Source organism: Hydra vulgaris, chromosome 09 (genome assembly GCF_038396675.1).
Source record: "Hydra vulgaris chromosome 09, alternate assembly HydraT2T_AEP".
Taxonomy (NCBI): Eukaryota; Metazoa; Cnidaria; class Hydrozoa; order Anthoathecata; family Hydridae; genus Hydra; species Hydra vulgaris.
The window spans coordinates 14,189,658-14,215,423 of record NC_088928.1 but is presented as its reverse complement, the minus strand read 5'-3'; the positions used below and the strand labels follow the sequence as shown (position 1 = coordinate 14,215,423).

General features: G+C 26.4%; 1 long non-coding RNA gene across 2 annotated transcripts; it reads right to left on the bottom strand.

The window, feature by feature from the left end:
* Positions 1-1,300: 1,300 nt before the first annotated feature.
* LOC136084585 (uncharacterized) lies at positions 1,301-5,437 on the bottom strand. Of its 2 annotated transcripts, none has more exons than XR_010640659.1 (6): positions 5,132-5,437; positions 3,818-3,838; positions 3,555-3,578; positions 3,372-3,465; positions 2,790-2,819; positions 1,301-2,714 (listed from the first exon to the last, which is right to left on the bottom strand). It is a non-coding gene; the product is annotated as an uncharacterized LOC136084585 (long non-coding RNA). The 2 variants fall into 2 exon arrangements; XR_010640658.1 differs by having other exon boundaries at positions 1,302-2,714; positions 3,442-3,465; positions 5,132-5,430.
* Positions 5,438-25,766: the final 20,329 nt, after the last annotated feature.

The window sequence follows — 25,766 nt, the reverse complement described above, 5'->3', positions numbered from 1 at the left end:
GTTTTAGAAACATTATTTTCAATAGGTTATCATTTATCACAGATTTAAAAAACTGACTTTTGTCACGTCAATTTTTAAGTCAAAAATTAATTTCTGCCCGTAAAATAAATCTTTCTCAAACTTGTAACCATATTGAATGAGCTATTTGTAAGTTTGCGAATAGCTCACGAGTAAATTATAGGGTTTTCTACTAGATCTTTTTGACTAAATATTCTTTTTACTAAAGTCTTTGTAAGTCTAAGCTTTTTTGAGCTCATGTTGATATCACAATATGAGTTTATTATTTAATTAAAAAATAAAGTGAGAATCATTTATTTAGTTTATATTTGTTTAAGTAATATATATTTTGGAAATTTAAAAATGTTATAAACAAATAATAATGGTATGATTTCACAAAAAAATATTATATAAACAACTCATAATGTATTATTGAGTTGTTAGACTAATTATTAATTAGTTACCAGTCCAAATATCGAAAAGCCCTAAAGCATGATATAAGCAAATAATAAATTATTCCAATTAAAAGGATGATACAACTATTAATGTTATTTAATACATAACAGCTGCACGATAGTTACAAAAAACAAAAAAACATAGCGAATGCGTAATATGCAATACATAATAAGCAAAATAATTTTTTTTTAAGCGTTTACATATTATGTATACACTTAATAACAATTAGTTTACGTACTAGTTAAATAGATTATATCAAATATTTATACAATATTTATCAAATTTGATAAATAATTTTTTTATCCACCATAAAGCGCTGTTGTTTACTGCAAATTTTTCAATATCATAACTTTTAAACGATCTGACAGTGTTTTTATTTCCGGACCTTACGTAACTCTAATGTGAAAATTGCAAGCTTTTCTTTTGTATTTCCCAAAAAGTTTCAAGATTTAAAAAAAATTTTTGTACGGCAATTAATTAACATATATACAATATATAAACTGCGCACTGAACCAAGTGATATTCCATACATGACAGTGGCTTATTAACTAATACCCTTTTAGAAAAACGCCTGTCAACCATCTGTCAGATTAACATGAAAAGTGTGAGAAGGTAAAATAATTTACCAATTGTTTAACATTATTTGAGTAATTTACAACTGACATAGGTCATATCAGTGTGTAAGGCAAAGCCATTTTCCTCAACAATACAAAGTTTAACACAATACGTTTTTAGTTACTGATACAAAGTAATAACACTTCATATTGCTTTAAAGTGACAAAAAACTAAAGATTAATTCTTGTTATTTTTTTTATAACATAAACTTTAATTAATTAATAAGATTGAATAATAATTAAATGTTAAAAAGTGAACGTAAATTATACAGGAGTTTTTCGGTATCCGCCTAATACATTTTTCTTTAAAAAAGAAAATTGTCTTTAAAACGTTAAATGCACACAACTAAATAAATTTATTAAAAATATATAAGCAATTGAGTGCAAATATATCCGAAACAAAAGCAAATTTAATTTACAATCAAACATTTTTATAACAAATTTAAAAAAATATGTAACTTTGATCTTTTATATTGCATTAATGCGTCATATGACAAACCTAAAATAAAAATTGTAACAGATAAGTAGACATAGAAGAAAAAAAACAAATAAACAATTGGAGAACAATTTAACTGCTTTTCGGAAGCCTGTTGTCATACTTAAGTTGCTGTCATGATGCAGCTTGTTGGTGTTGTTTTATGATGTTATTTCATGTTGGCTTTTAGTAAACTTTAGTTTAATTTAAAAGACATCATAACAGATTAAAAATATTTTAATTAAAAGCAAAATAACAAATGTTTCAAGGAGCCAAATTATAAACATTAAAGATAAAAAATCAATTTGAGATATTAATAAACTGCATTTATATAGCTAAATATAATGCCTTGGCTTGTAGTAAATTTTAAAAACAGCGTTTTAAATAAATTAGGCTACCAATTAGTTACTTTTAACAATAGATGTATGCATCATTATATTATGATAATAAGGTAGTGAAACAGTTTAACTATATTTAAGTTTAATTGGTAAAAAACAAATAAAATTTTAACTGAAAAAGACCAAAACAAATCAAATATACAATCTAATATATTTAAAAAAAAAATTACAAATTAAAAAAAAATAAAATAAGTCAGCAAAGAAAAAAGCAGAAACAAAAAAGTAATAAATATCTTTAATGATAAAAGACATTTACAACCTTTTGGTTGCTGTTTATTCTTCGGTGTTTCATAACACCCCGGTATGGATGAGCCCTTCATTTAAATGAAGCTCATCCATACCGCTATTACTACACCACTTATTGAAGGACCTCTCCGAAAGAGGCCCTGGGTGTTGGGAGCGATAGTTTCTGTACTACTCATATGTTAACGAATCTAAAATCACAAAAGCTCTCAAATGTTAACGACTCTAAAATTACAAATAGAAGAATATAAAAATAATTATAAATATTTGCAGTTTTATTTAATCAAAATATAAAGCACAACCTCACCATTCTCACAGGATGAAGAGAATGCAAAAATAAAAAAAAAAGAGAGTTAATTAAAAAGGGTTTAACGAGTGAAAAATTTTATTTTCATAAAAATATTAGTAAAATGCGAAAAGCTTAAAAGTGTCATATTTATATTAAATAACTATTTCACCTATTGCACGTTTCTCCATACAAAATATACAAAATTTAAAACACAGCTTTACCAGTAATGCTTCTACCAGACACTAAAGACGAAAAATATACCTCAGAATAATCGATAAAGTAATATTTACATGAATATATAGTTATAATTTTTTTACCTATTCCCCTCATTTCTTCCACGAAGTTGTCTAAAGTAAGAAAAAAGATAACTGAAGCTAAAACTAACAAAAAGTAAACTAAAAATAACTATAAACTATAAACTAAAATAAATTTTAAATCTCAACATCCATACCTCGGAAGACAAAGGTCGGTTGTTTAGTTTTTCGTGAAAATAAATTATGTAATAGACCTTATTTGTTTTTTCAGTATCTACAGAGGTATAAAGACTGATGTCCTATGACAATATGAAACAAAGTTAGGTCAATATAAAAGATCTGGTGTCCCCACAATGTTCAAAGGAAAAACGTCTGTTATCCAGAAATGACTTTTCACTTTTTTTATTTAACTTTGCATTTATTTTTGTCAAAGTTATATTTCATGTGCCTTAAGAATAAGCCAAAAAAGACTATTTATTTTACTATTTCCTTTCTCCGGGACATTTTTTAAAATGTGACAACCGACCTTTGACTTCTGAGACACAGATATAAATGCTTCATTTATTTAACTATATTAATCATATAATTTATACTTAGTTTTTGTTTCAACTCTCCTAGAAGATAAAAAAATTAAAGCTAAAGTACTTGAAGTTTTAAAATTCCAGTGCAAATGAACATATTTCTATTAACAAATACTTATTGCAAAAACACTGACTTGTTTCACCCTTCCATTCTGTATCTAAACAATTAAAGCACTTAAATGTATAGACGTTAAAATATCTACTTAACTTTTTTAAAATAAATTCACTTAACTAATGTAACTAATACCTTTATTAGCTCTCTCTTAATTAACTAAAGAAAATAAATCTTAATTAAATTTACTTGATATAATATGATAAAAATCTGTCCTATTAAGAAATTTAAATTTCTTCTCTTTATCATTGACAATATAATTTTAAGTAGGACTTAAGTTCTTGGACTTATTGTATAAATTTATAAAAACCTACTGTTTTACTTTAAAGTCAACAACATCATTTTAAAAAACATTTTAATTACTTGATAGAAAATAAAAATTCTTTTAAACTTACTACCTCTCTCTTCATTGTTGTCAACTAAACAGAAAAACAAACACATATTCAAGTCAATTCTTTTTTAAATCTACTTTATTTACTTCAATAAGAAAATAAATATTTCATCTTTCTGGATTGAATTAATTTACAAAAATTTTTGCCTAAACCATTTCATTATTGTAAAGTTAATTTATAATCAACAAACATATACGAACTGCAATTTATAACATTTAATTATACCAAAATAGAAAAAAACCAACTTCTTAGTAATTCAGCGATTAAAAATAAACATATATTTAAAAACTAACTGCGTAACATGAACAAATCAGTAACATAATACACATCTAAATATGTTGGTGGAACATCTTGATTCGGCCTAAGGTTACCTATACAATGAAAAACTTGACCGCATATTCTAAAACATGGCGGCCCATGATTAATGGATTAAACTACTCTAGCTTTTAATTAAGCAAAAGAAAGACAGGCATTATAATTTCTAATATATTTTAAAAATTTTAGATTAGCATTTTTATTAGTATAGTTTCCTTTAAATAAATCTTCTAAGCCTTGTCGAAATGATAAGGGTTGCGACAAAACAATCGTTCCATTATGGCAACACAAAAAAAGTGTTTCATCAGGAAATTTATTAGCACCACACACCACAGTGCTGAAAAAAATAATTCATTTCTCTTAAATAATTATTATCTGGAAAAATATTACTTTTTGCTACACAATGCATTCTTTCGTCTAGCAGCAATTCGAGCATTTTCTCGATTAATAATTTTATCTCGCCAAGCCTATCTCTTTTATTTCTGCGACGATTATTTTCAACTCGCCTAACCAACCTCTCCTCATTTGAGTTCAAATTTTTTTGCTGTTTGGCGAGCGAAATTTCTAGCATTTTTCCGAATATTAATTTCGTCTCGCCAAAAACGTATCTCTTTCATTTCTGCGACGATTAACTTGCCTATTAACATTTCCATTTTCTAAACTAATATCTGCTTCTAGCCTAATATTATTCATTTAAAATTCACTGAATGGTTAAAAGCAGTGATTTTTAATAATAAAGTTACCTATTTATCATTTTTAACAGTAGACACCATTGTGAAGGTAAATGTCGATCAACTCAAAAGATAACAAAAAAACAACATGACAACAACAACACACAACAATAGCACACACGATAAGTTAATATAACATGCATATAACAAAACTTAAGTAACATAACACTCATTTATAATAAACATAAGTAACAACGTTACACAAAATGTTGTTAAAATACATTGTTATGTATTTTTAGAATAATTAAAAATAAAGGCTTGAAAACACCTATACCTAAAGCGGTAACAGTTAGTCACTGAACACTGTCGTGTAACCCTCTACTATAAGTTCATCACTTGGCTTGCAAGTTTGAAAAATCTTACTCTACACTTTTACCAAGTCATAGCACTTTGAATACACCGATACAAGATAATATAAACATATGTACCAACTATAAACACAATAAATGCGTTTAAATATGTATATAAGGTTAAATATATACCTTATTTACATATTTAAACACATTTATAAAACAATTGCATAACATAACACATATTAGCACATACACAAAATATAAAAAAATACTTTACATTATTATAAAAAATCATTGCTAAAACAACTATAAAGCACGTGTTACCACACACACATACTTATCAACAAAGCATATATGCAAACAATAAAAATGTGCAAACAAAAATTTTTAAAATGACGCGAGAAAATTTAAAAAGATTCAAAGTAAACAAACTATATATATACAAACAATACTGTATACCTTCCTTTTCTTTTTTTTTCATAAGAACTATAATCCTCATGACAAAATTTAACCTTTACATACAAAAGTATGTGACATGCTATGTCAGTGTTGGCACAAAATTTTAATTTATTTTTCTAAATTTTCTAAAAAAGAACAAAAACAGTTACAAGCATCACAGAAATTTTAGTTGAAATAACCAATTTTATGGAAATAGCATTAGTGTAACTTTTTTGTTGCATAAAAAATAATTAGGCCTTATCCACTCTCCTATTATTTTTTATAAAAAAATAAATAATAAAAACTACTAAAAAGAATAAAGCAAAAAGTAAAACTAAAACAAACAAAATTTAAACGACTTAAAAAATAATAGGAGTGATCCTTTCTACTTTTTGATGTTATATATAATTATTTTCTACATTATGATGATATATATAACTATTTATTTATACTTTAAAATGTTATATATAACTATTTTTTATACTTACTTCAATTTATAATATGATCTTAACGATGATTATTTATCTTAATAGATCTTGATGTAATAATTCTTAACTAATAAATAATATTTACATTCCAAAAGGAAAAAAGTTTTAACTCGCTTAAAATATCTTTCTCCAATGACCGCGTGCATTTTGAGAACGCTCTGTTTCAAAGCCTAGTAACTAATGAAAGGACGTTAAGCGTTAAACGGTAAACGTTAAACGTTTCTGTAGTAATTTCAATAAGATTATTTAATTTTTGAAAGGAAATCAAAAGGGGTAGTTTACAAAGATATATATTACTATAGATGCTATGCTATAAACCATGAAATTCTTTTTAAAAAGCTCAAACATTATGGAATAACTGGAAATGTTCTTAAATGGTTAAAAAGTTTTTTTAATTAATCGCAAACAATTTGTATCCGTCGGCGCTCTTTTACCAATGGATTTGTTAAAGATTACCTGCAGTGTTTTGCAACGATCAATTCTCAGATTTTTCTTTTTCTCATAAATATTATTAATCTTCATAAAGTATTTTTTCAAACTTTATAAAATATATATGCTACAAACCTATTTTTAATTCATAATAACATTCCTACACTGTTTCAATTTATGAAACTAGAATCAAACAAGATTTATACTGGTTTAAATCAAACAAGTTATCACTTAACATTGAAAAATCTATTTGGATTTTCTTTTATCCACCTTCTAAAAAAAAATCAATTTCTAACAAAATGCCATATTTTTTCATTAATAGTGTCAAATTAAACAAAGTAAATTTTACAAAATTTTTAGGTGTTTCTAATGATGAAAACCTTACTTGGAAAAATGAAAATGAAAATTTATGCAACAAAATTTTAAAAAGTGTAAAGATTTTATGTAAGGTAAGGAACTTTTAAAGTAAGAAAACCCTAACTCAAATATATTTCTCTTTTATTCACAGCCATACCAAAAGCTAGCACCAAAAAAATCAAAATTTAACCTCTTCATCGTCATCAGAAGCATATAGCACGTTTAATAAATTTTAGTAAACGTTTTACACAATCCAAACTCTCTATTAAAAAAATTAATGCACTAAATATATATCAACTTGTTGAGTATAATGTTCTATGCTTTATGTTTTTATGTAAAACTGATTCGTCCCCGGTTTCTTTTCATAATTTGTATTTGTCAAAAAATAAAAATTATTCTACCCAATGATAATTATGTTAAACAGTCATAATTTCAAACAAAGTAAGTTTTGCATTGCTCTTCGTGAACCATTTTTATGGAACAAAATAGTTTTGAAAATTATTCTCAAGTTTTTATTGAACAATGGAACTACAAATCATTTAAACAAATACTTATAGAATTAATTTTTACAATTGATGATTTGGTAATAAACTTTTAATATATATATATATATATATATATATATATATATATATATATATATATATATATATATATATATATATATATATATATATATATATATATATATATATATATATATGCATATTCCTTCTATTAATCAAAAAACTATAATGTATAAAAACACTTCATAAGACAATCATATAAACAGTAGATAAAATATATTTCATACTACTATAAAAACATATTTATAAAACAAATATGTAACACATATTACCGCATTCATATATTGATGAAAAGCTTTTTAACTTTTAACATAATATTAACTTATATGTAAACTATAAACATATATAACTTGAATTGCGCAAACAAAAAATTTAAAAATGACATGACAAAATTTAAAAAGATTCATATATTCTTATATATATTAATATATAGACACATCTAGTAAAAAAATCATAATCATATTTAATTAAAATCGAATACTTATTGAATAAAGAACAAAAAAAACAGAGAACTGCAATCTTCATAAAATTTAACATTTAATAAACAACAAAATGTTAGCGTTCGCTCAACACTTAAATTTATTTTTCTAAATTTTCTAAAAAAGGACAATAATAGATATTAGCATTACGGCAAATATCAATGTCAATGAAATAATAATAATAATACACAAAATAAAATGAGCAAAGCTTGAAATGATACCATCCAATTTAAAGACTATTAAACAATCAGAAAAAAATTCATAAGCTACGATTCAAAACAAACAGTTAAACACTAAATAACTTGTACGGTTCCACTGGGCTTTAATCTAGGGTCATGTTGTTTCTACTGTACATAAATGATCTTTATTTATCATCAAGTCTTATAAATTTCGTTCTATTTGCAGACGACTCTAATCTTTTTTATTCACACATGGATATTAAAATACTTTTTAAACATGTTAATAAGCTATTAGAAAAAGTTAATGAGTGGTTTGTAAGTAACAAACTATCTCTGAATGCTGATAAAACTGAATTCATTCTGTTCCAAAAATTTAATGAAACTGATAACGTCCCATTAAAGTTGCTAAACCTTATTATAATTAAAGCTATAATCAAAAGAGAACTATCGGTAAACTTTTAAGGCTTTGATTTGGATAAAAATTTTAGATGGAATTTTTATATAGACAGTCTTGAAAAATAATTTCTTTAAAAATTACTTTATTTAAAAATTAACGATTGTGCGCCCCACTTCAAAACCAGTGTCGTTGGCCCTGATCCTTTCTGCTTTTTATCTAATTAAAATGTAATATATAACTTGCTAAACTACTTACTATACTTGTTTTTTTAATAATTTGATTTTAATATTGCAATTAAAATATCTGATAAATTAATAGATAATAATTAAATTCAAAAAAAAAAAAGATTTTACATGCTTAATATTACTTTCTCGAATGACAGCGTGCATTTTGAGAACGCGCCTGTTTAAGCTCAGTAAAGCATAGTTAATTAGTTAATAGGTAGTTAAAATTACTACCCTTTTGTGCCGATATAAGGCACACATATGTGCGTCTACAATATACCAATTAAAATATCAAACTAAAAGTTATTGGTTAATTAGAGTAATAATATATTTAGATTAAATTAAATGTCTCAAAAAATTTATAAAAACTGAATTTTTTTGTAAATTGTAACATTTAGCTTTTCCGTCTCAAAAAGTTATCAAAACCCGTTTTATGCAATTTGTTAAATGCATTTTTTGTTATGCTTGACTATACTATAAATAACTTGCTTTCACTGTGAAATCAGATTAGATGAAAAGTTTAAAAAAGGAGGATTGGCATAATCAAAGTATGTGACTCTGCACTATAGATAAGTTATGGTAAATGCTTTTTTGTTGTTGCTGTTTTTTTTTTTTGTTCACATTTTTGTTGTTAATATTTTTATTGAAATAACCTTTCTTACATGTATGACCCTATTTAGTTTACTCATTTTTTAAAACTATCTTCAGCATCGTCTTCTGTTACCTTCTGTTACCTGCGAAATTGGTAAGGTTATGCTTTATATTTTAAATTAATAAAATTGCAAATATTTATAACTTTTTTTTATATTCTTCTATTTGTATTTATATAGTCATTACCATTAAAGAGCTTTTGTAATTTTAGAATTAATATTATTTGAGCACTACATTAATGGTCGCTCCCAACAACTAGTGCCTCTCTCGGAGAGATCTTTTAATATGTGGTGCAGAAATGGAGGTATGGATGAGCCCTCCTTCAGATGGAGAGCTCATCCATGCAGGGGTGATAAAAGACACCAAAGAAAAGAAAGCAACTAAAAAGATGTAAATGTCTTTATCAGTGAAGATATTTATAACTTTTTTTTTTGACGCTTTTTCTTTAGTGAATTTTTTATTTATTTTTATTTTACTTAGTTTTGTAATTTTTTTTTCAATTCCATTTTTTTTAATACATTCTGATGTATATTTGATTTGTTTTGGTCTTTTTTAACTAAAACTTAAATTGCTTTTCACCAATTAAACTTAAACATAGTTAAATTAATTCATTAACTAATTATCATAATATAATGCAGCTACAATCTATTGTTAAAAAAAAGTAATTGGTAGTTTAATTTTTGAACTCTAATTTTTGCTTTTAAAATATACTATAAGCCAAGTCAATATATTTAGCTATTTAAATGCAATTTATTTATATCTAATTTGATTTTTTATCTTTAAAGTTTTAAGTCTGGCTCATTGAAGCATTTGTTAGTTTGCTTTTAAATTAAAATATTTTAAATTTATTGTGATGTCTTTTAAATTAAACTAAAGTTTACTTAAAGCCAACATGAAAAAACGTCATCAAACAACACCGACCACCTGCATCATGACAGCAACTGAAGTATGACAATACGTTACCGATAAGCAGGTAAATAGTTGTCTAGTTTTTTTTTCTTTCTTTTATGTCTACTTACCTGTTATAATTTTTATTTTAAGTTAGTCATATGATGCATTACTGCAATATAAAAGATCAAAGTTTACATATTTTTTTAATTTTGTTATACACATGTTTAATTGTAAATTAAATTGTTTTTGTTTGAAATGTGTTGTGCTCAAATGCTTAGCCATTGATAATAATGTAAATAAACTTTTAATAAACTTATTTAGTTGTGTGCGTTTTTAGGACAATTTTCTTTTTTTAAAGCAAAGAAGGAATCAAGGTATACTAAAATATTAATAACTCCCGTTTAATATAAGTTAACTTCATAACATTCCTATAAATTAATTAAAGGTTATGTTATAAAAAATATTACAAGAATTTAGTAGATATTTTCGTCAATGAAAAGCATGATGAAGTGTTATTATTTTGTGTCATTAACTAAAAACGCATTGTTTTGAACTTAGGAATGTTGAGGAAAATGGTTCTGCCTTATACTAATACGACCTATGCCAGGTGTAAATTACTCTAATAAGGTTAAATAATTGGTAAATTATTTTACCTCCTTATACTATTTACGTTAGTTTTACAGATAGAATAATACTTTTAATTTGAAGGCGATTTTCTAAAAGGGTATTAGTTAAGGTTTCGCAATATTAATTTGTGGAAAACTATCACTCTATATTATTTATGTAACAATCCAACCATAACCTGTATTTCGGGTTGCTTTCTGCTAGTTTATATGAAATTGAAAGTTTAATTGTGTATAGAAACCTATATAGCAGAACATTACGGGATTCTTATCAAAATAATTTTTATCAAGACTGATCTATTTTTTTATACATTTCTAACAAGAAAATAAATCATTAAAAACTTTGTTTAAATCATTTAAAAAAGACCGGTTTTATTGCAAATAACAAATATTCAAATTTGAATTAATACTTGATCAAAATATTTGCTCACAATACTTGACAGTCACACTTTCTTTGATAAATTGTATATTGACTCAAACTATAACGTAAAGCAATAACTGCAAGCTTATCACTATTATTGGTCTTTTCTAAATTTAATTGGATTTGGTATCTTAAAAAATAGGAGGCAACGCAAAATATTTTTTGTCTTTATTCTACTCAAACATAATGGATATGCCGCAAGTACTCGAGGATTCTTATTTTGGATTAAACAAATTTATTGTTTTAGATTCAACTTCTTACAAAAACAATACAATTAAATCCATATACATTAATTTATAATATTTTCGTTACCAACATAAACTGGACAAAGGTTACTACATATGTGAAACACTTACTAGTTGGGAATAATCTTTAAGCTAATTTATATAAAAATCGAGTAGTTATTTTAATCATACAGAAGAACCTGGTTGACCTATTATTCGGATTATAGTTAAATACAACTTTGTCAATTCAAATATATATCCCTATGTGACCCTCGATTCAAACATTTGGAGGGTTAATTTAGATATTTTTATCAATAATCTTTTTCCGATACCCAAATCAACCAAAGCAGATAAAAGTAAACACATTATGTCCTTTAAATTGCTTTTTTAATTTTTAAAAATAATATGCATTACTAATACTCTTTATGCCGAAGGAAATAATTACAATATAGAAAATGTAATAAATTCAAAACGTAATCTTTCTACATCAACTCAATTCTTTTGGAACATTTGAAATATTTGCAGGATTTCTTTCATTTTCTGCAAGATATATATATGTTGTTTATCAAACTTCTACCGCAGGACTAACAAAAATATTTTGCAATTTTTTCAAATATATTTTTGTGAAACAATTGGAAAAAGTAATATCGCTTCACTTTATAAAACATGCTTTTACAAAACTTATCAATACCGTATTTTAATGTAAACGATACTATTTGGCCTTAAAAAATGATGACGTTTTTACTGAAAGAATTATATTTTGCCTAATAATTTACTCAATTTAATATTATATAATATGAATGTTAAAGATTAAATGTCAATGATTATGAAAGAAGAATTTACATTTCTAATCATTTTTTTCAGTATTCCCGTCAATGAAAACGATAATAAAAACAATTGGTGTGTTTCGTTGTTTGAAATAAAAATAAAATCGCTACTACATAAGTCGTTCCCTTATTAGTTCACTGGGTACTTCTTATTTTGTAATGAATTCCATTCTATAACACCCTAATGCTAATTATAGTAAACCTCTTCCTTACAAACATTTCCTTTGAAACTGCTAAACGATATTTTTAAAAATTATAACATATACTATATAAATGACTAAATATATTTCAGAAACTATTATAGAAGCTGACATTTATTGCAAACAAAGCAATTCCCCCGTGTTAAAAGTTTCACTTGTTACTACTAGAACTTTTGAAAGAACAACAACACCTGGTTATTAAAACATGGTACAATGGTGCATTATTGGTATTGTAAAGATATTAAAGAATTGATTTCTTTTAGCACTTCGCTTAATGGTAATTTCATTTATCAAGAAAAGCGACGGTATTGTTTTTCAAATTGAAACAAGAGTGAACTTTATTTTAAATTAATTTAAAAAAAGTACTGACCTAACTGTAATAATGCGATTGATTAGACTTATACATTACTTTTACAAAGAAATCAGTATAGTTTATGTAACGAGTCTAATTCTTTTATTATTGCAATCTATCAAAGTATACTCAACATCGTGATAAAAGATTATAAAATATAAAAAAAAAAAATTCTATTTAAGATGCGTTTCAAGGCAGATTAGTTATATTATTAACAGCGATTAAATTTTTTTATCGAGCGAAAAATTGCGACATGTGCATGAACAAAGCATACAAACCTGAATTTACTGCTTATTATAATTAAGCAAACTACAATTTAAGTCACTATCAATATTGATATTCTTACAAAATCTTAAAGCAGAAAAAAAAATTCAATTGAGTACCTTTGATCCTTATTTTGCAGACAATTGAAATCAAACTAAATGGATCTTTCTTAATTTAAATAAGGGAGTGCTTCAATATAATATTGTAAGTAATATCAGCTATTTTATTACCACATTAATATCAAAAGTGAATCCTTAATACGTTTATTTCAAAAAATGTCTTCGTTTTGTGCTAATGGAAGATATGAAGAAAAGTTAAATAAATAGACATAATTTAGAAAGTCTAAATTTGGAAGACGAACATAAACATAAACTTGATCAACTACAAAAGCAATTGCAGCACAAGCTAAAATACATTAAATCTAAATTAGATCGAAAATGCAAGCAATTTAAAATCATATTAAGGGAGAGGTACCCCTTAAATTAAGTAAAAATTGAAAAAAAAATTTTTGTTTGTTTCGGAAACAAAAATTAATTAAGAACACAATGAAATTAAGAAATATTGTAAATAATGTCAGAAAAGTGGAGTAATTTCAGTTTTTTGAACCATACTCATCAAGTTTAACCATAGCAACGCACATAGCAACGATAAAGCTTCTGCTTAATCTGCTTATTTCAGAGGCTCACATAAAGTTATAAATCTGCTCATAATAAAGGCTTTTTTCTACTTTGTTTTTACTTTAATTATCTACTTTGCTTAAATTAAATTTGACCCGATTGCCTCTAATTATTTCAGTTTTTAAACATTCTTAAAATGCAAATATTTACTTTGTTATGAGTTGTTAAGTGTAATAAGAACATATTTTATCAAATTTGAATAAAAATTAGTCTTAATTATTGGAAGAAAAGATAGAGTCAAGCAAAGAACTAGAGTTACTGGATAGAAAAGAGTTTTTTGTGGTAACCAACACACTTTATCATCACCAACATCAATGATAAACTCAAAAAAATATTCAGACATTGATACCAATTCTTCAAGATCAGCCAACAAGATTGAATATATTAAAAATGATATTCCAAATAAAAATGATGAAAAAATAAATGGTTATAGAGTAATTGATGTTGAAATTTTAAACACTATATTTGAATCTTTATGTTGTCCACAGTGTATTAACGACAATAGCTTGATCTTGAAAGAAATCTTTGTGAAAAAAAAATGATATGCTTCGAATTTAATATGTTGCTGCAGTGTTTGTGGATGTAGAATATTTTTCTATACATCTAAAGTTTGTAACCGCACTTATATTATTAATCTACGTATTGTATATAGCATGAGATCAATTGGGAAAGGGTATTCAGGACTTGAAAAGTTTTCTGCATTAATGAACCTCCCAAGTCCGATGAGTAAAAAAAATTACAATGGTTCTGTAAAGGTTATTAATGACGCTGTTACTACAGTTGCTAAAGAAACAATGCTTCAGGCTGCAAAAGAAATAAAAGGTAATAGCTACAACATTGTTGATACTGGAGTATCAACTGATGGAACTTGGAAACGTAGAGGATACAGTTCACTGAACGGAGTTGTGACAACATTGTCGATGGATAATGGAAAAGTGTTAGATGTTGAGCCAATAAGTAGACTTTGTAAGCAATGTCAACTACGCAAAGATATAAAGTCTAAGAATTCAGAGAGCTACAAAAATTGGTACAAATCTCATTGTTGTAACGCAAATTGTATTGCCTCAGCAGGAAGTATGGAAGTGACTGGTGCCAAACGCATATTTAGTAGATCTGTCAAAGAATACGGATTGCAGTATATCAAATTTTAAGGAGATGGTGACAGTAAAAGTTATCCAGCTGTGAAATTTACTTATCCTCGTGTTGAAATTGAAAAGTTAGAATGTGTTGGACATGTTCAGAAACGAGTTGGGACACGTCTAAGAACAATAAAAAAAAACATGAAAACCTCTGTGGCCGTGGAAAGTTAACAAACAGTCTTATTGATAAGCTTCAGAATTATTATGGGATTGCGGTAAGAAGTAATAAAAACAATCTACAAGGCATGAAGAAATCCATTTATGCTACACTTTTTCATGTTGCCACATCAAAGGAAAATAACTGGCACACTCACTGTCCAATTGGTGAAAATAGTTGGTGCAGATATCAGAAAGATAAAGCAACTGGCAAATCAACGTACAAACCAGGTGGAGGACTTCCACTATCAATTATAAAACATTTAAAATCAATATATGAAGATTTAAGTGAGGAGTCTTTGTTACGTAAATGTTTGCATGGGCAGACAAAAAATCAAAACGAAAGTCTAAATGCAATGATTTGGGATCGAATCCCGAAAACAAAGTATGTCAGCCTAACACAGTTAAAATTTGGAACATATGATGCTGTAGCAAGCTTTAATATTGGGAGAAAAAGTTCTTTTTTAATTTATAAACAGTTAAACATGACTCCTGGGAAATATACATCAAGTTTGTGCGATAATCAATATCGAAAACGTATTTATTTAGCTGGATATAGAAATCTAGAGTCATCCAAGAAGCGGCGAAAGGTTCTACGAGGGTTGTCAAAAGCATCAAAGGACAAATATGAAAACTTTGAAGGAAGTCAGTATGCCCCTGGGTCATTCTGAAACTTTTTTTTAAACATAATTTAGTTCTATTTTATATTTTTTGTGAAACTTTAAATTTTTTTTTCTGTTTTTGCGTTTTCTCAAAACAAGGTTTTTAAATGCCCCGGCTGTGATAACTTTGGAACCGCTTGGTATTTAATGATGAAATTTTCAGTAATCGTCCTACTTTATACCTTCTGTGATTTGAACCTCCATTTTTATGAAATACTTGACAGAACACGTTCTACGCTTAATTCAGTTGCCTAATTTTGACCAAAATTTGACAATATATTTGCCCCCTGAAGAACTAACTGTAATATTTTTCATAAAATTTTAGGTTCAGATCACAGTTCAAAGTATTAGTTAAAGGGAATTGCAGTATAACAGTTTGAATATATGTAGTTCTTCGGATAAGTTAGCCGGGGCATTAACTGTTTTTTGGTTATTTTTTCAATATTTTCTTGGTTACCATGGCAACAATGCACACTTTTTAAAAAATTTCATTCTTAAATATAAAATTTTGACATTATATATTGTTTAAAATCAATTTTACTGTTTGAACATGAGTTTTAACATTTTTGGGGTACTTCCCCGTTAAAAGCTAAAAAAGAAGCCTATGAATAAAAAAAATTTGAAATAGTTAATTTGAGAATAAGAAAACAGAAATTCAAGAAGAAAGCGAAGGAAAAACTGAAGAGGGAAGCTATAGTTCTGGAGAAAAAATAAGAACAAATAGAAAAAATTTATTTAATAAAACATTATTTTTCCTCCATCTTCGCATGTTTGTTCATAGTACTTTTAGGTTAGAACTGTCGTCGGCGCAGTTTACTGTTTGTGTAGAAGTTGTATGATTCAGCAAAAAGTCATTCTATTTAATACGCTATTATCAAAAAGTTATAAAATAATCAAAAAAACAAAACAAGTTCAACTTATTTTTGCTTGTACTCGTACTTTGAAACATAACAAAAATAAAAATGTACGTTTAAAAAAACTGTTTAGACTGGTGATGACTGAATAGAAGAAAATAATGATTTTTTTTTTAATTAACGTGATGGCTTTGTTGGAAAAATATATGAGAGATGGAGACGGAATCCGTTATACAACTAACAATGACGGTATTGTTTCCATAAATAAAGTATTACAAAGCACAGACAAAGAAACTCGTTTACTGTAACAAGCAACTAGCAAAAATTTTAGCGCCAAATATAAGGTTACTTAAATAAAAAATGCCCTGATTTTATGACTACGGTACCCCAAGACAAGGTCTTTGTACACGATTCCAAAAAACTCAGTTATGACAAGTTTTGACATGATCGGTTTGATTGGTGAAATTATATAAATGAACTATTCCATAAATATATCTTTTAGAGTTTGATTTATTGTTTTATAAAAATTTAAATCGTTTTACTAAATTTGATAGTTCAGATAGCAACACTACTTTATAAAATAAAATATTTCTTTACAAAAACTTTATTTTTTAATTATTCAATACTTTCAAATCATAACCTTATTGATGAAAAAAAGTCAACTTTTGCTAAGAATACTAATTATAGTTGTGCTTACAATTGGTTGGAAGATGAAGTGGTTAAAAAAGTAATTTGGAAGGTTTTAAAATAAATGCCATTAATTTTGCAGAAGCAAAACCTCTTTTTCAATCAGCTGATGCAAGTGGTTTAGTGAGAGCTATCAATGGTAATAATAGTACGCCCTTCAATTTACTTTTCTTTCCTCACTATAAACATGTCGTTGGGAATACACTAGGAGCTATTACCATTACAATCAACTTAGGATTCATTAAAACATATAACATATTTCAATATTCCTCATTGTATTATATATTCTATATAATTAAAAAAAAAAGACATGATCCTTTAGATAAAAATGATATGTCGCCTTGTAAATAAAAATGACCCTTTTTTTTATTTTTGAAAAAACTATATCAATTTACCTCGCGGTTCAATAGACATTAATTTAGATAAATCAGACACTACGCAAACGCTACAGCAAAATTTTGTCTCGGGGTAAAAAAGGAAGCACGACTTTTTCTTTAAACATTAATAATTTTGCAGATTTTTCTACAACCAGTGACGATTCTTTTATGAAGAATCCTAATAAATATCTTAGTTTAAACAAGTCAACCAATTCTTTGGTTGTAGATACAACAAGTGACTATAATTTTATTAATGACAAACTATCAGCAAGTATTTCTTGAAACAATGCTTTACAAGTTACTATTACTTTTTTGTAAAGATTTGTAGGAATTTTGATTATTTACCAACAATCCTCTGCACCAATAAATCAACCTGGAACAGGCAAAGATGAAGACTATACATTTATACTTCACAAATTAATTTTTTTTTTTTTTAATTTCGCTTACATATAAATGTTACAGTACGATTTTATGCCGTATATTTGGTGTTACAATTAAAAAAATTCCATCCCGCATAACTAAAATAAGAAAAACACTCATATATATAAATATAAGCATATATATACTTACATATATATAGATGCCCACTTACATATATATAGATGCCCACATATATAAACTGCTCACAATTAAGCAAAATCTAGGATCTAAAAGCAGATCACAAGATCTTGTCGTCAGAACCTTATAAAATACTAGAAAGCAAAATAAGGACAAGTATAATAAAATAAAGTAAGAATTAAAATATAAAAGTAATAAAATTCAAGTTAAATAACAATTTTCAAAGTATTAGAAGCATCTGAGTATATTACCAAGTGAAAAAATACATTTTTTTAAATTGAGCTTGAAAAAATAAAAGGAAGTTGGTTGATCAAAGTTCTACAGGACAATATTATTCCATAGTTGGGATCCACGAGAAGCAATGCAAAATTGCTTGCATTTTGTGTAACAAAACGGCTCATTTAAAAACTTTTGTTCCTCATATCGTATTTGTTGTTAGGTTTGAGTTTGAAAATATGTTATTAAAAGCGGTAGGGGATAAATTAAATCTCCATAAATATAAAAAACATAAAACTTTAAAAACATTGAGTTCAAATAAGTTTAATAATCTCATTTCAGTAAAAATAGGTTTTGAATGTGTAAAACAATCAGCATAGTTAATTATGCGGGTCGCACGTTTTTGACGACGATAAAGAAGTTTTAACTTTTTACAGCACTTCCCCAAACAGTCTTAGCGTAATTTATGTAACTTTGGATAAAAGAGTAATAAAGTTTACTTCAGCAATTTTTATTACGGTAGTTAGGACCTTTATATAGATTCCCAATGTTTTTTGAAATTTTAGTAGATGCATAATTCCAGGAGATGTTTTCATCAAAATAAACGCCAAAGAATTTTAAAAAAGCATCATTTTTTTCTTTTATTTTCGTCTATATAAAGTTGCGATAAGTTTGTTGATAAAAATCGCTTTTTTGCATATGAATGGAATAGAGTGAATTTGGTTTTATTATTATTTACAGTTAGCTTAATAATGCGGTAGCAGTGTAGTGGTAGAGCGCTCGCTTCATAAGCGAGAGGTTCCGAATTCGATTCCCACCACGTCCCTGGTAGTACTGCGCTCAACCTGCTTCTCAGCGCAGCGGCCTTGTTTGTCAAGGTTCGTGTTTCAGAATTATAGAGTTGAGAGATGGTTGTAACCACAAGTAGCCTCCTCATCTGTGGTGGCCTTCTTGGCCTTGGGGAGGTGAACTACAAAAACAAAATACATTTAAACCAATTTGATATATGCTTTATATCGTTATTCATAGTGGTAAAGAGTTCATAAATATTACTGCTTGAAAGGAATAGATTGGTATCATCTGCGTACATGATACTTATAAGGTTAAAATCTTTATTTAAATCATTTATATATATCAAAAAAAGTAGAGGTCCACGGATTACTTTGAGGAACACCACATACAATATCAAGATTATTATTTTGATAACCATCGTTACTAATTACAAAATGTTTTCTTTTGATTAAGTAGCTTCTAAACCATTGTAAAGCAGTACCTTTAATTCCATAATATCTAATTTTATGTAGTAATATATAATGATCTACTGTGCCGATAGCTTTTGATAGGTCAATGAAAATACCTAACAAGTACAGTGATTTTTTAAAGATTTTGAGATTTCATGCACAAACTGGATTATTGCATGTTTTGTTGAGTTAACTTTTTTAAAGCCGAATTGTTTGTTATATAGTAAGTTATTTTTTTAACTTTTTTAAAGCCGAATTGTTTGTTATATAGTAAGTTATTTTTGTTAAAATGGTTTTAAATTCTATTAGACATTATTTTTTCTAAAATTTTTAAAAATACCGAAAAAACAGAGATGAGACGATAGCTGCTAATATTTGATCTGTCACCCTATTTAAAGATTGGAGTTACTTTGGTAACATTTAATTGGTCTGGGAATATTCCTCAATTAATAGAAACTTTAAAAAGAACGTGTTTTAACATACCGAAATAGTCTATAATTGCATTTCCATTAATTTCATCTGCTCCTCTAGCTTCGTTTCTTTTCAAAGTATTTAAAGCTATATCAAATTCCTCAAAGATAATTCTAAGGTTAACTCATCAGAAACAATGCAGTTATCCATAGGTACGAGGAAATCATTAAAGGAAGCCGTCGTATTTGGAATCTTATTTGGTAGTTAAGGACCTATCCGAATAAAAAATTTATTGAATTCATGGGATATGGCTTTTGGGTCGTTTAAACTTATGTTATCAACTTTAATCATTTGCGGCAGAAAACCTAACCATGATTTTTGTTTTCCAGTAATTTCTTTCATAATTTGCCATGTGAGTTTTAAGTCGTTTTTACATGTATTAACTAGTTCTTAGTAGTAATTTCTTTTTAGGCTATTACGTATTTTTTCAAACAGATATTTGTAGTTTTTATATATTTTTTCGCTAACGTGGTGTTTTTATTTTTATATATATAAAAATATAACTTCTGTTTAATTTTTGACATCTTTTTTAATCCCTTCGTAATCCAAGGACTCCCGAGCTTTTGTTTATTTTTATTATTTTTTCAACAGTTGGAAAATTAGCGTCGTACACAGAAAACAATGTTTTATAAAATATTTGGTAGATATTATTTGCATTGTCATTAAAATCAATATGATTTCAATGGAGTAAAGAAAGCTGATCTTTAAATAGTTCAAGGTTTCTTTGTTTAAAAACACGTTTTTTTACAACTATTGTGTTAATACTTTTTTCTAGATTTAAGTTTAAAATCACGAGTATGGGAAAATGATCAGATATATCATTTTTTTAAATACCTTTTTGAATATCTTTATTAAGAATATCTTTTGTAATGATATTATCTATAAGGGTAGCCAAGTTTATTGTTACCCTAGTAGGGCAATTAATTAAGGGTATAGATCCTGGTTCAAAAATTGTGTGATAAAAATTTTAAACATAATGATCATTTTTATAAAGAAAACAATTTATATTAAAGTCCCCAATCAAAAAACTTAATTTTTTCTGCGTCACTTGTTTTCACGATACGTTGTAAAAATATGCTTAGGTTTTCGCTAGCGCCATAAGGTGGTCGATAACAACAGCTTAGAATAATATTTTTTGTTTTTTAAACAAAAAATATTATTCTAAGCAAAAAGTTCAATTGTTAAAACTTCTTTATCGCCATCGGAGACGCTTAAATCATTTCTTATATTATAAAAGATACTTTCATGAACTTAAATTAGAAGTCATCCATCCCGTTTATTTGTTTTACTTTCACGTTATATAATTTTAAAATGAGGAATATTAAATTTATTGTCGAAATCGTTTAATGTAACCCACGTTTCAGTTAAGCAAATGATATTAAAAAGATTTTTTGTTTCTTCTAAAAAATCTAAAAGTTTTTCAAAATTCCGATTTAAACTTCTTATATTGAGGTAGTGAATTATATTTTAATTTGAACATTTTTATTTGCATTCTGAAAGAAAAAACCTAATTTTTTAGGATAAAAATAAGCACAATCCCTAAATGTATCGCAAAAAAAAAACTATTATCTGGATCTATGTTTCATCAGAGGAAAAGCGTTTCCTTCCAAAAAACTAAAATTAATGAATTCAAAATTATTCAATAAAGCCATGGTTGTTAAAATTAGGTTAAGTAAGGTTTTTTTTAAGAATGCATAATTCAAATATTTGTTTAAAGCGTTTTTAAAAATATTATTTTTAAAAGAAATAATTTTATCGTATCGAACTGAAACGTCGTTCTTTCACTTCCGCTAACAATTTTCTTCAGATTGCAACCGTTTCGCGTGAAAAGTCTTCATATACATAAATGTTTGTTCCTCTTAGACGAGTTGGTTCTTTTAAAATTTTAGCTTTGTCTTTGTATTGTTGAAGTTTTACAACTATTAACCTCGGACGTTCAACTTTTTTTGACCCGGTGCGATGTGCACCTTCAATTTCAATGCCCTTTAAACCCAGTTTTTGTAGAAAAAATGAATAAACCTTTTCCTCGGTTCTTTCCCAAGATTCGACTTCATCTTCACGTATTCCACCAATTCTTAAAATACTTCTTCGCAATCTATCTTTGAGACTACGGGTTTATTCGTTTAAAAATTCATTATTAATTCTTTCTTTCTCTAATTGTTTGTTATAAATTTTATTACATAAATGTTTGTTGTTATTTTCAATCTTTATATCAGTTGTTATTTTCAATCTTTATATAAGTATTCGTTGAAAAATGAACTTTATTTTATCTCTTCAAGCTCTTTTTCAGTTTTTTTAAGTCTTATTTGCACTTGCAATGATATTTGTCTCAAATTTATTCAATATTTCATTGAGTATTTTGTGTTTGCACTAACAATAGCAACCACAGTTTTTTTTTTGTTTTTTAAAATAACTTCAGTTTCCTATTTAAAATCATCCATCATTTCTTTCATCATTTTTTTTTATTTCTCGGAGTGTTACCGTCACACTTAATATTGATTAGATCTTTTTAATTAATGAATTCGTAGGTTTTTTAAATTTTTATATTATCTTTAAGATTATTTGACTTTACCTCTTTATTATCTTTAAAATTATTTGACTTTTTTTAATATGAATATAAAATATTTTTGTAAATAAACTAATTAACGATCTTAAAATTTTTTTATACAAAAGCAAGTATTTAATTTGAAATATTATTAAACAAATCTAAATTGTACTTTATTTTTTGTCCGTTTTTTTCAATACTTACGAAATTGCTTTATGGCTCCAAGACTTTGTCGCTGTAAAAGATGACAAGGTTGTAGACATTATCAAGAAAAAGGATAATTATTTCAAAAATAAATTGTTTTGCTAAACAATCTTTCATGGATCTTTTATGCATTGCGTTTACAACGCAATGCATAAAAGACACATAAAGGATTCGGGAGAGTTTACTTATCTCTATTAAACGAAGTAGAAATAAAAGATATCTATAAAGACGCGCACGTGGAAGGCTTTTTCCTTTATTAGCTGCATTAGCAAGAATCATCAAGAAACCTACATCAGGTAGATTAGTTTCAGCAAGAATCAAATTGGAACATCTAAAATAATTGTATGTATCTCTATAACTCAGAAACTACTAATAAAACAAATTGATTAAAAATAATTTTATTTAATTAAGTTTCCTTATTACTGTTTTCAAAAGTATATATGTTCTAATAAGGTTTATTTGATATCTAATAAATGTTTCATGTTATAAGCAAAATCTTCTTAAGACATTATAATTGAATTTTATTTATTTTATTCAATAACTTCTTCAACTGTAAAAACCAAAAAATCCCAAAAAATCAAAAAATTGTTTAAGCTATTTTTACTAACAGTTCTGGTATTGCAACAAAAATAATAGTTAAATTAAAAACAATTTCAATATATAAACACTTCTGACAACAATCTAAGAACGTTTTTGAAAATTTTAATTCTGTTTTAGTTCGCTATATACCAAGTAAATACAATTAACTTTTTCAATATAAACTTAGAAAAACCAGAAAGTTTTTTTTTTTTTATCGATCGCTTTCTTTTATAACCCTTTCTTCATTTAATTTTTTTTTATAATACACTACTTTTCTTAAATATATATGTTTTTATATATACATATATATGTATATATAAAAAATGTATATACATATATATATATATACATATAAATATATATATATATATATATACATATAAATATATATATATATACATATAAATATATATATATATACATATAAATATATATATATATATATATATAAATATATATATATATATATATATATATATATATATATATATATATCATATATATATATATATATAAGGTAAGTGTGGGTATTAAGGCCCACCTAAAAAAATGAAAATGTAAAGAAATGCTGATTTTTTTTGCTGCCAGTGATAAAACCAGATAACTCTAATATTTTAATGTCGAAAAAAAGTTTCACAATTTATTTTTTCCCTAAGTTTATATTAGTGGGCCTTATTACCCGCCGGGCCTTAATACCCACACTTACCTTATATATATATATATATATATATATATATATATATATATATATATATATATATATATATATATATATATATATATTTAAAAAGAAATTAAAAAATATTTAAAGAATGGTTAATTTATCTTTATAGTTTTATCTCTGTAAATTATTTACAAAAAAAAATTTGGCTTCCTCTAAATCAATCCAGCGCGCACAGGACGTTTATACATCGTCCTATGGAAGTCACAAGTCCGTAGGACATCCTCAAGTCGTCTAGCATACATACTGTGCCCCCTGGGTAGGCGGGTTAGGTTTATTCGGTTTTTGTATTTTTGGTTCTTGTACCGTCGGCTGCGTTATTGCTACTGAAACTTTTTTTTTAAATATTTGTAACGGTTTATTTTTTATTTTAATATTATAAATAAAATCTTTGAGCTGCCATGGCGCAGGGATAGCGCACTTGCCTCAAAAAAAAAAGGATCAGTGGTTAAGACCCCACCTCTGTGCAATATTTACGACATCCTTTTGGAAGGAGGCGTAAACTTCCTAATAAATGCTCAAATCCACGGTGCTCTGTGATAAGATCGTAAAAACTTCTTGTGGGCACCGAAAAAAACAAACTAAAACAAATCAAAAAATATTAAAAAAATACAAGTGCATATGTCAGAATGGCCACGTGTTAAGGCATGGGTTCAATTCCCCTATTATTTATGCTTGGTTTCGAATTCCGCTTCTAACATATTTATAATTTATAATAAAAATTAGTTTCTAACATGTATTTGAATGGCCGAGTCGTTAAGGCGTTGCGCTTAAGTTCCTATGGGTAAAAATTTGCGTGCGAGTTTCTAATTCTTGCAACTATTTTTTTTACATAAAAAAAAAATAGTTGTAAGAATTAGAAACTTGCACGCAAAAAAAAAAACTAATGCATTAATACGGAATAAGCAATTTTTATATGTTTGAAGTCATATTTTTAATAAGACATTTTATAAAATGACCTTTTTATGAAAATTTGCTGTTGGGACGAACGGACGACAAACAAATCGGACGGACGTAAAACGGTCACCACTTAAATTACTATTAAAAGATAAAACAATCATCAGATCCACCCCCTCTAAAACAAAATACAGCGGCACCTATTTAGTCTAATAATGTTTCACTTTAAGTTTATCTATTACACTGCACACTTTTTTATTATTATTATTTTTGTTTCTTAATCTTCACAAATTCGTAATATGTAACAAAATCGTTTACAAAGTATAGTGAAATAAAAATACTGTCACAAAGTTACGTTATACAAAAAAAACTATATAAAATAGTAAGCTTATAGTTTTTTTTGATTTTATTTCAATACTCATAGATATAAGTAGGTACACGATTTCCTATATAGGTAATATATAGTCGTTAAATATGTTGAAAACTTAGCCTATTTTTTAATATAAGTTTTTTGTTGTTGTTGTAGTTGTTGTGTTTATTAATATAATTTTGTGTAATATAATCTTAATATAGTTGAGAAAGTTAACGTTTAACGTCTTTTGCTTCGTTTTTAAAAAAGTTT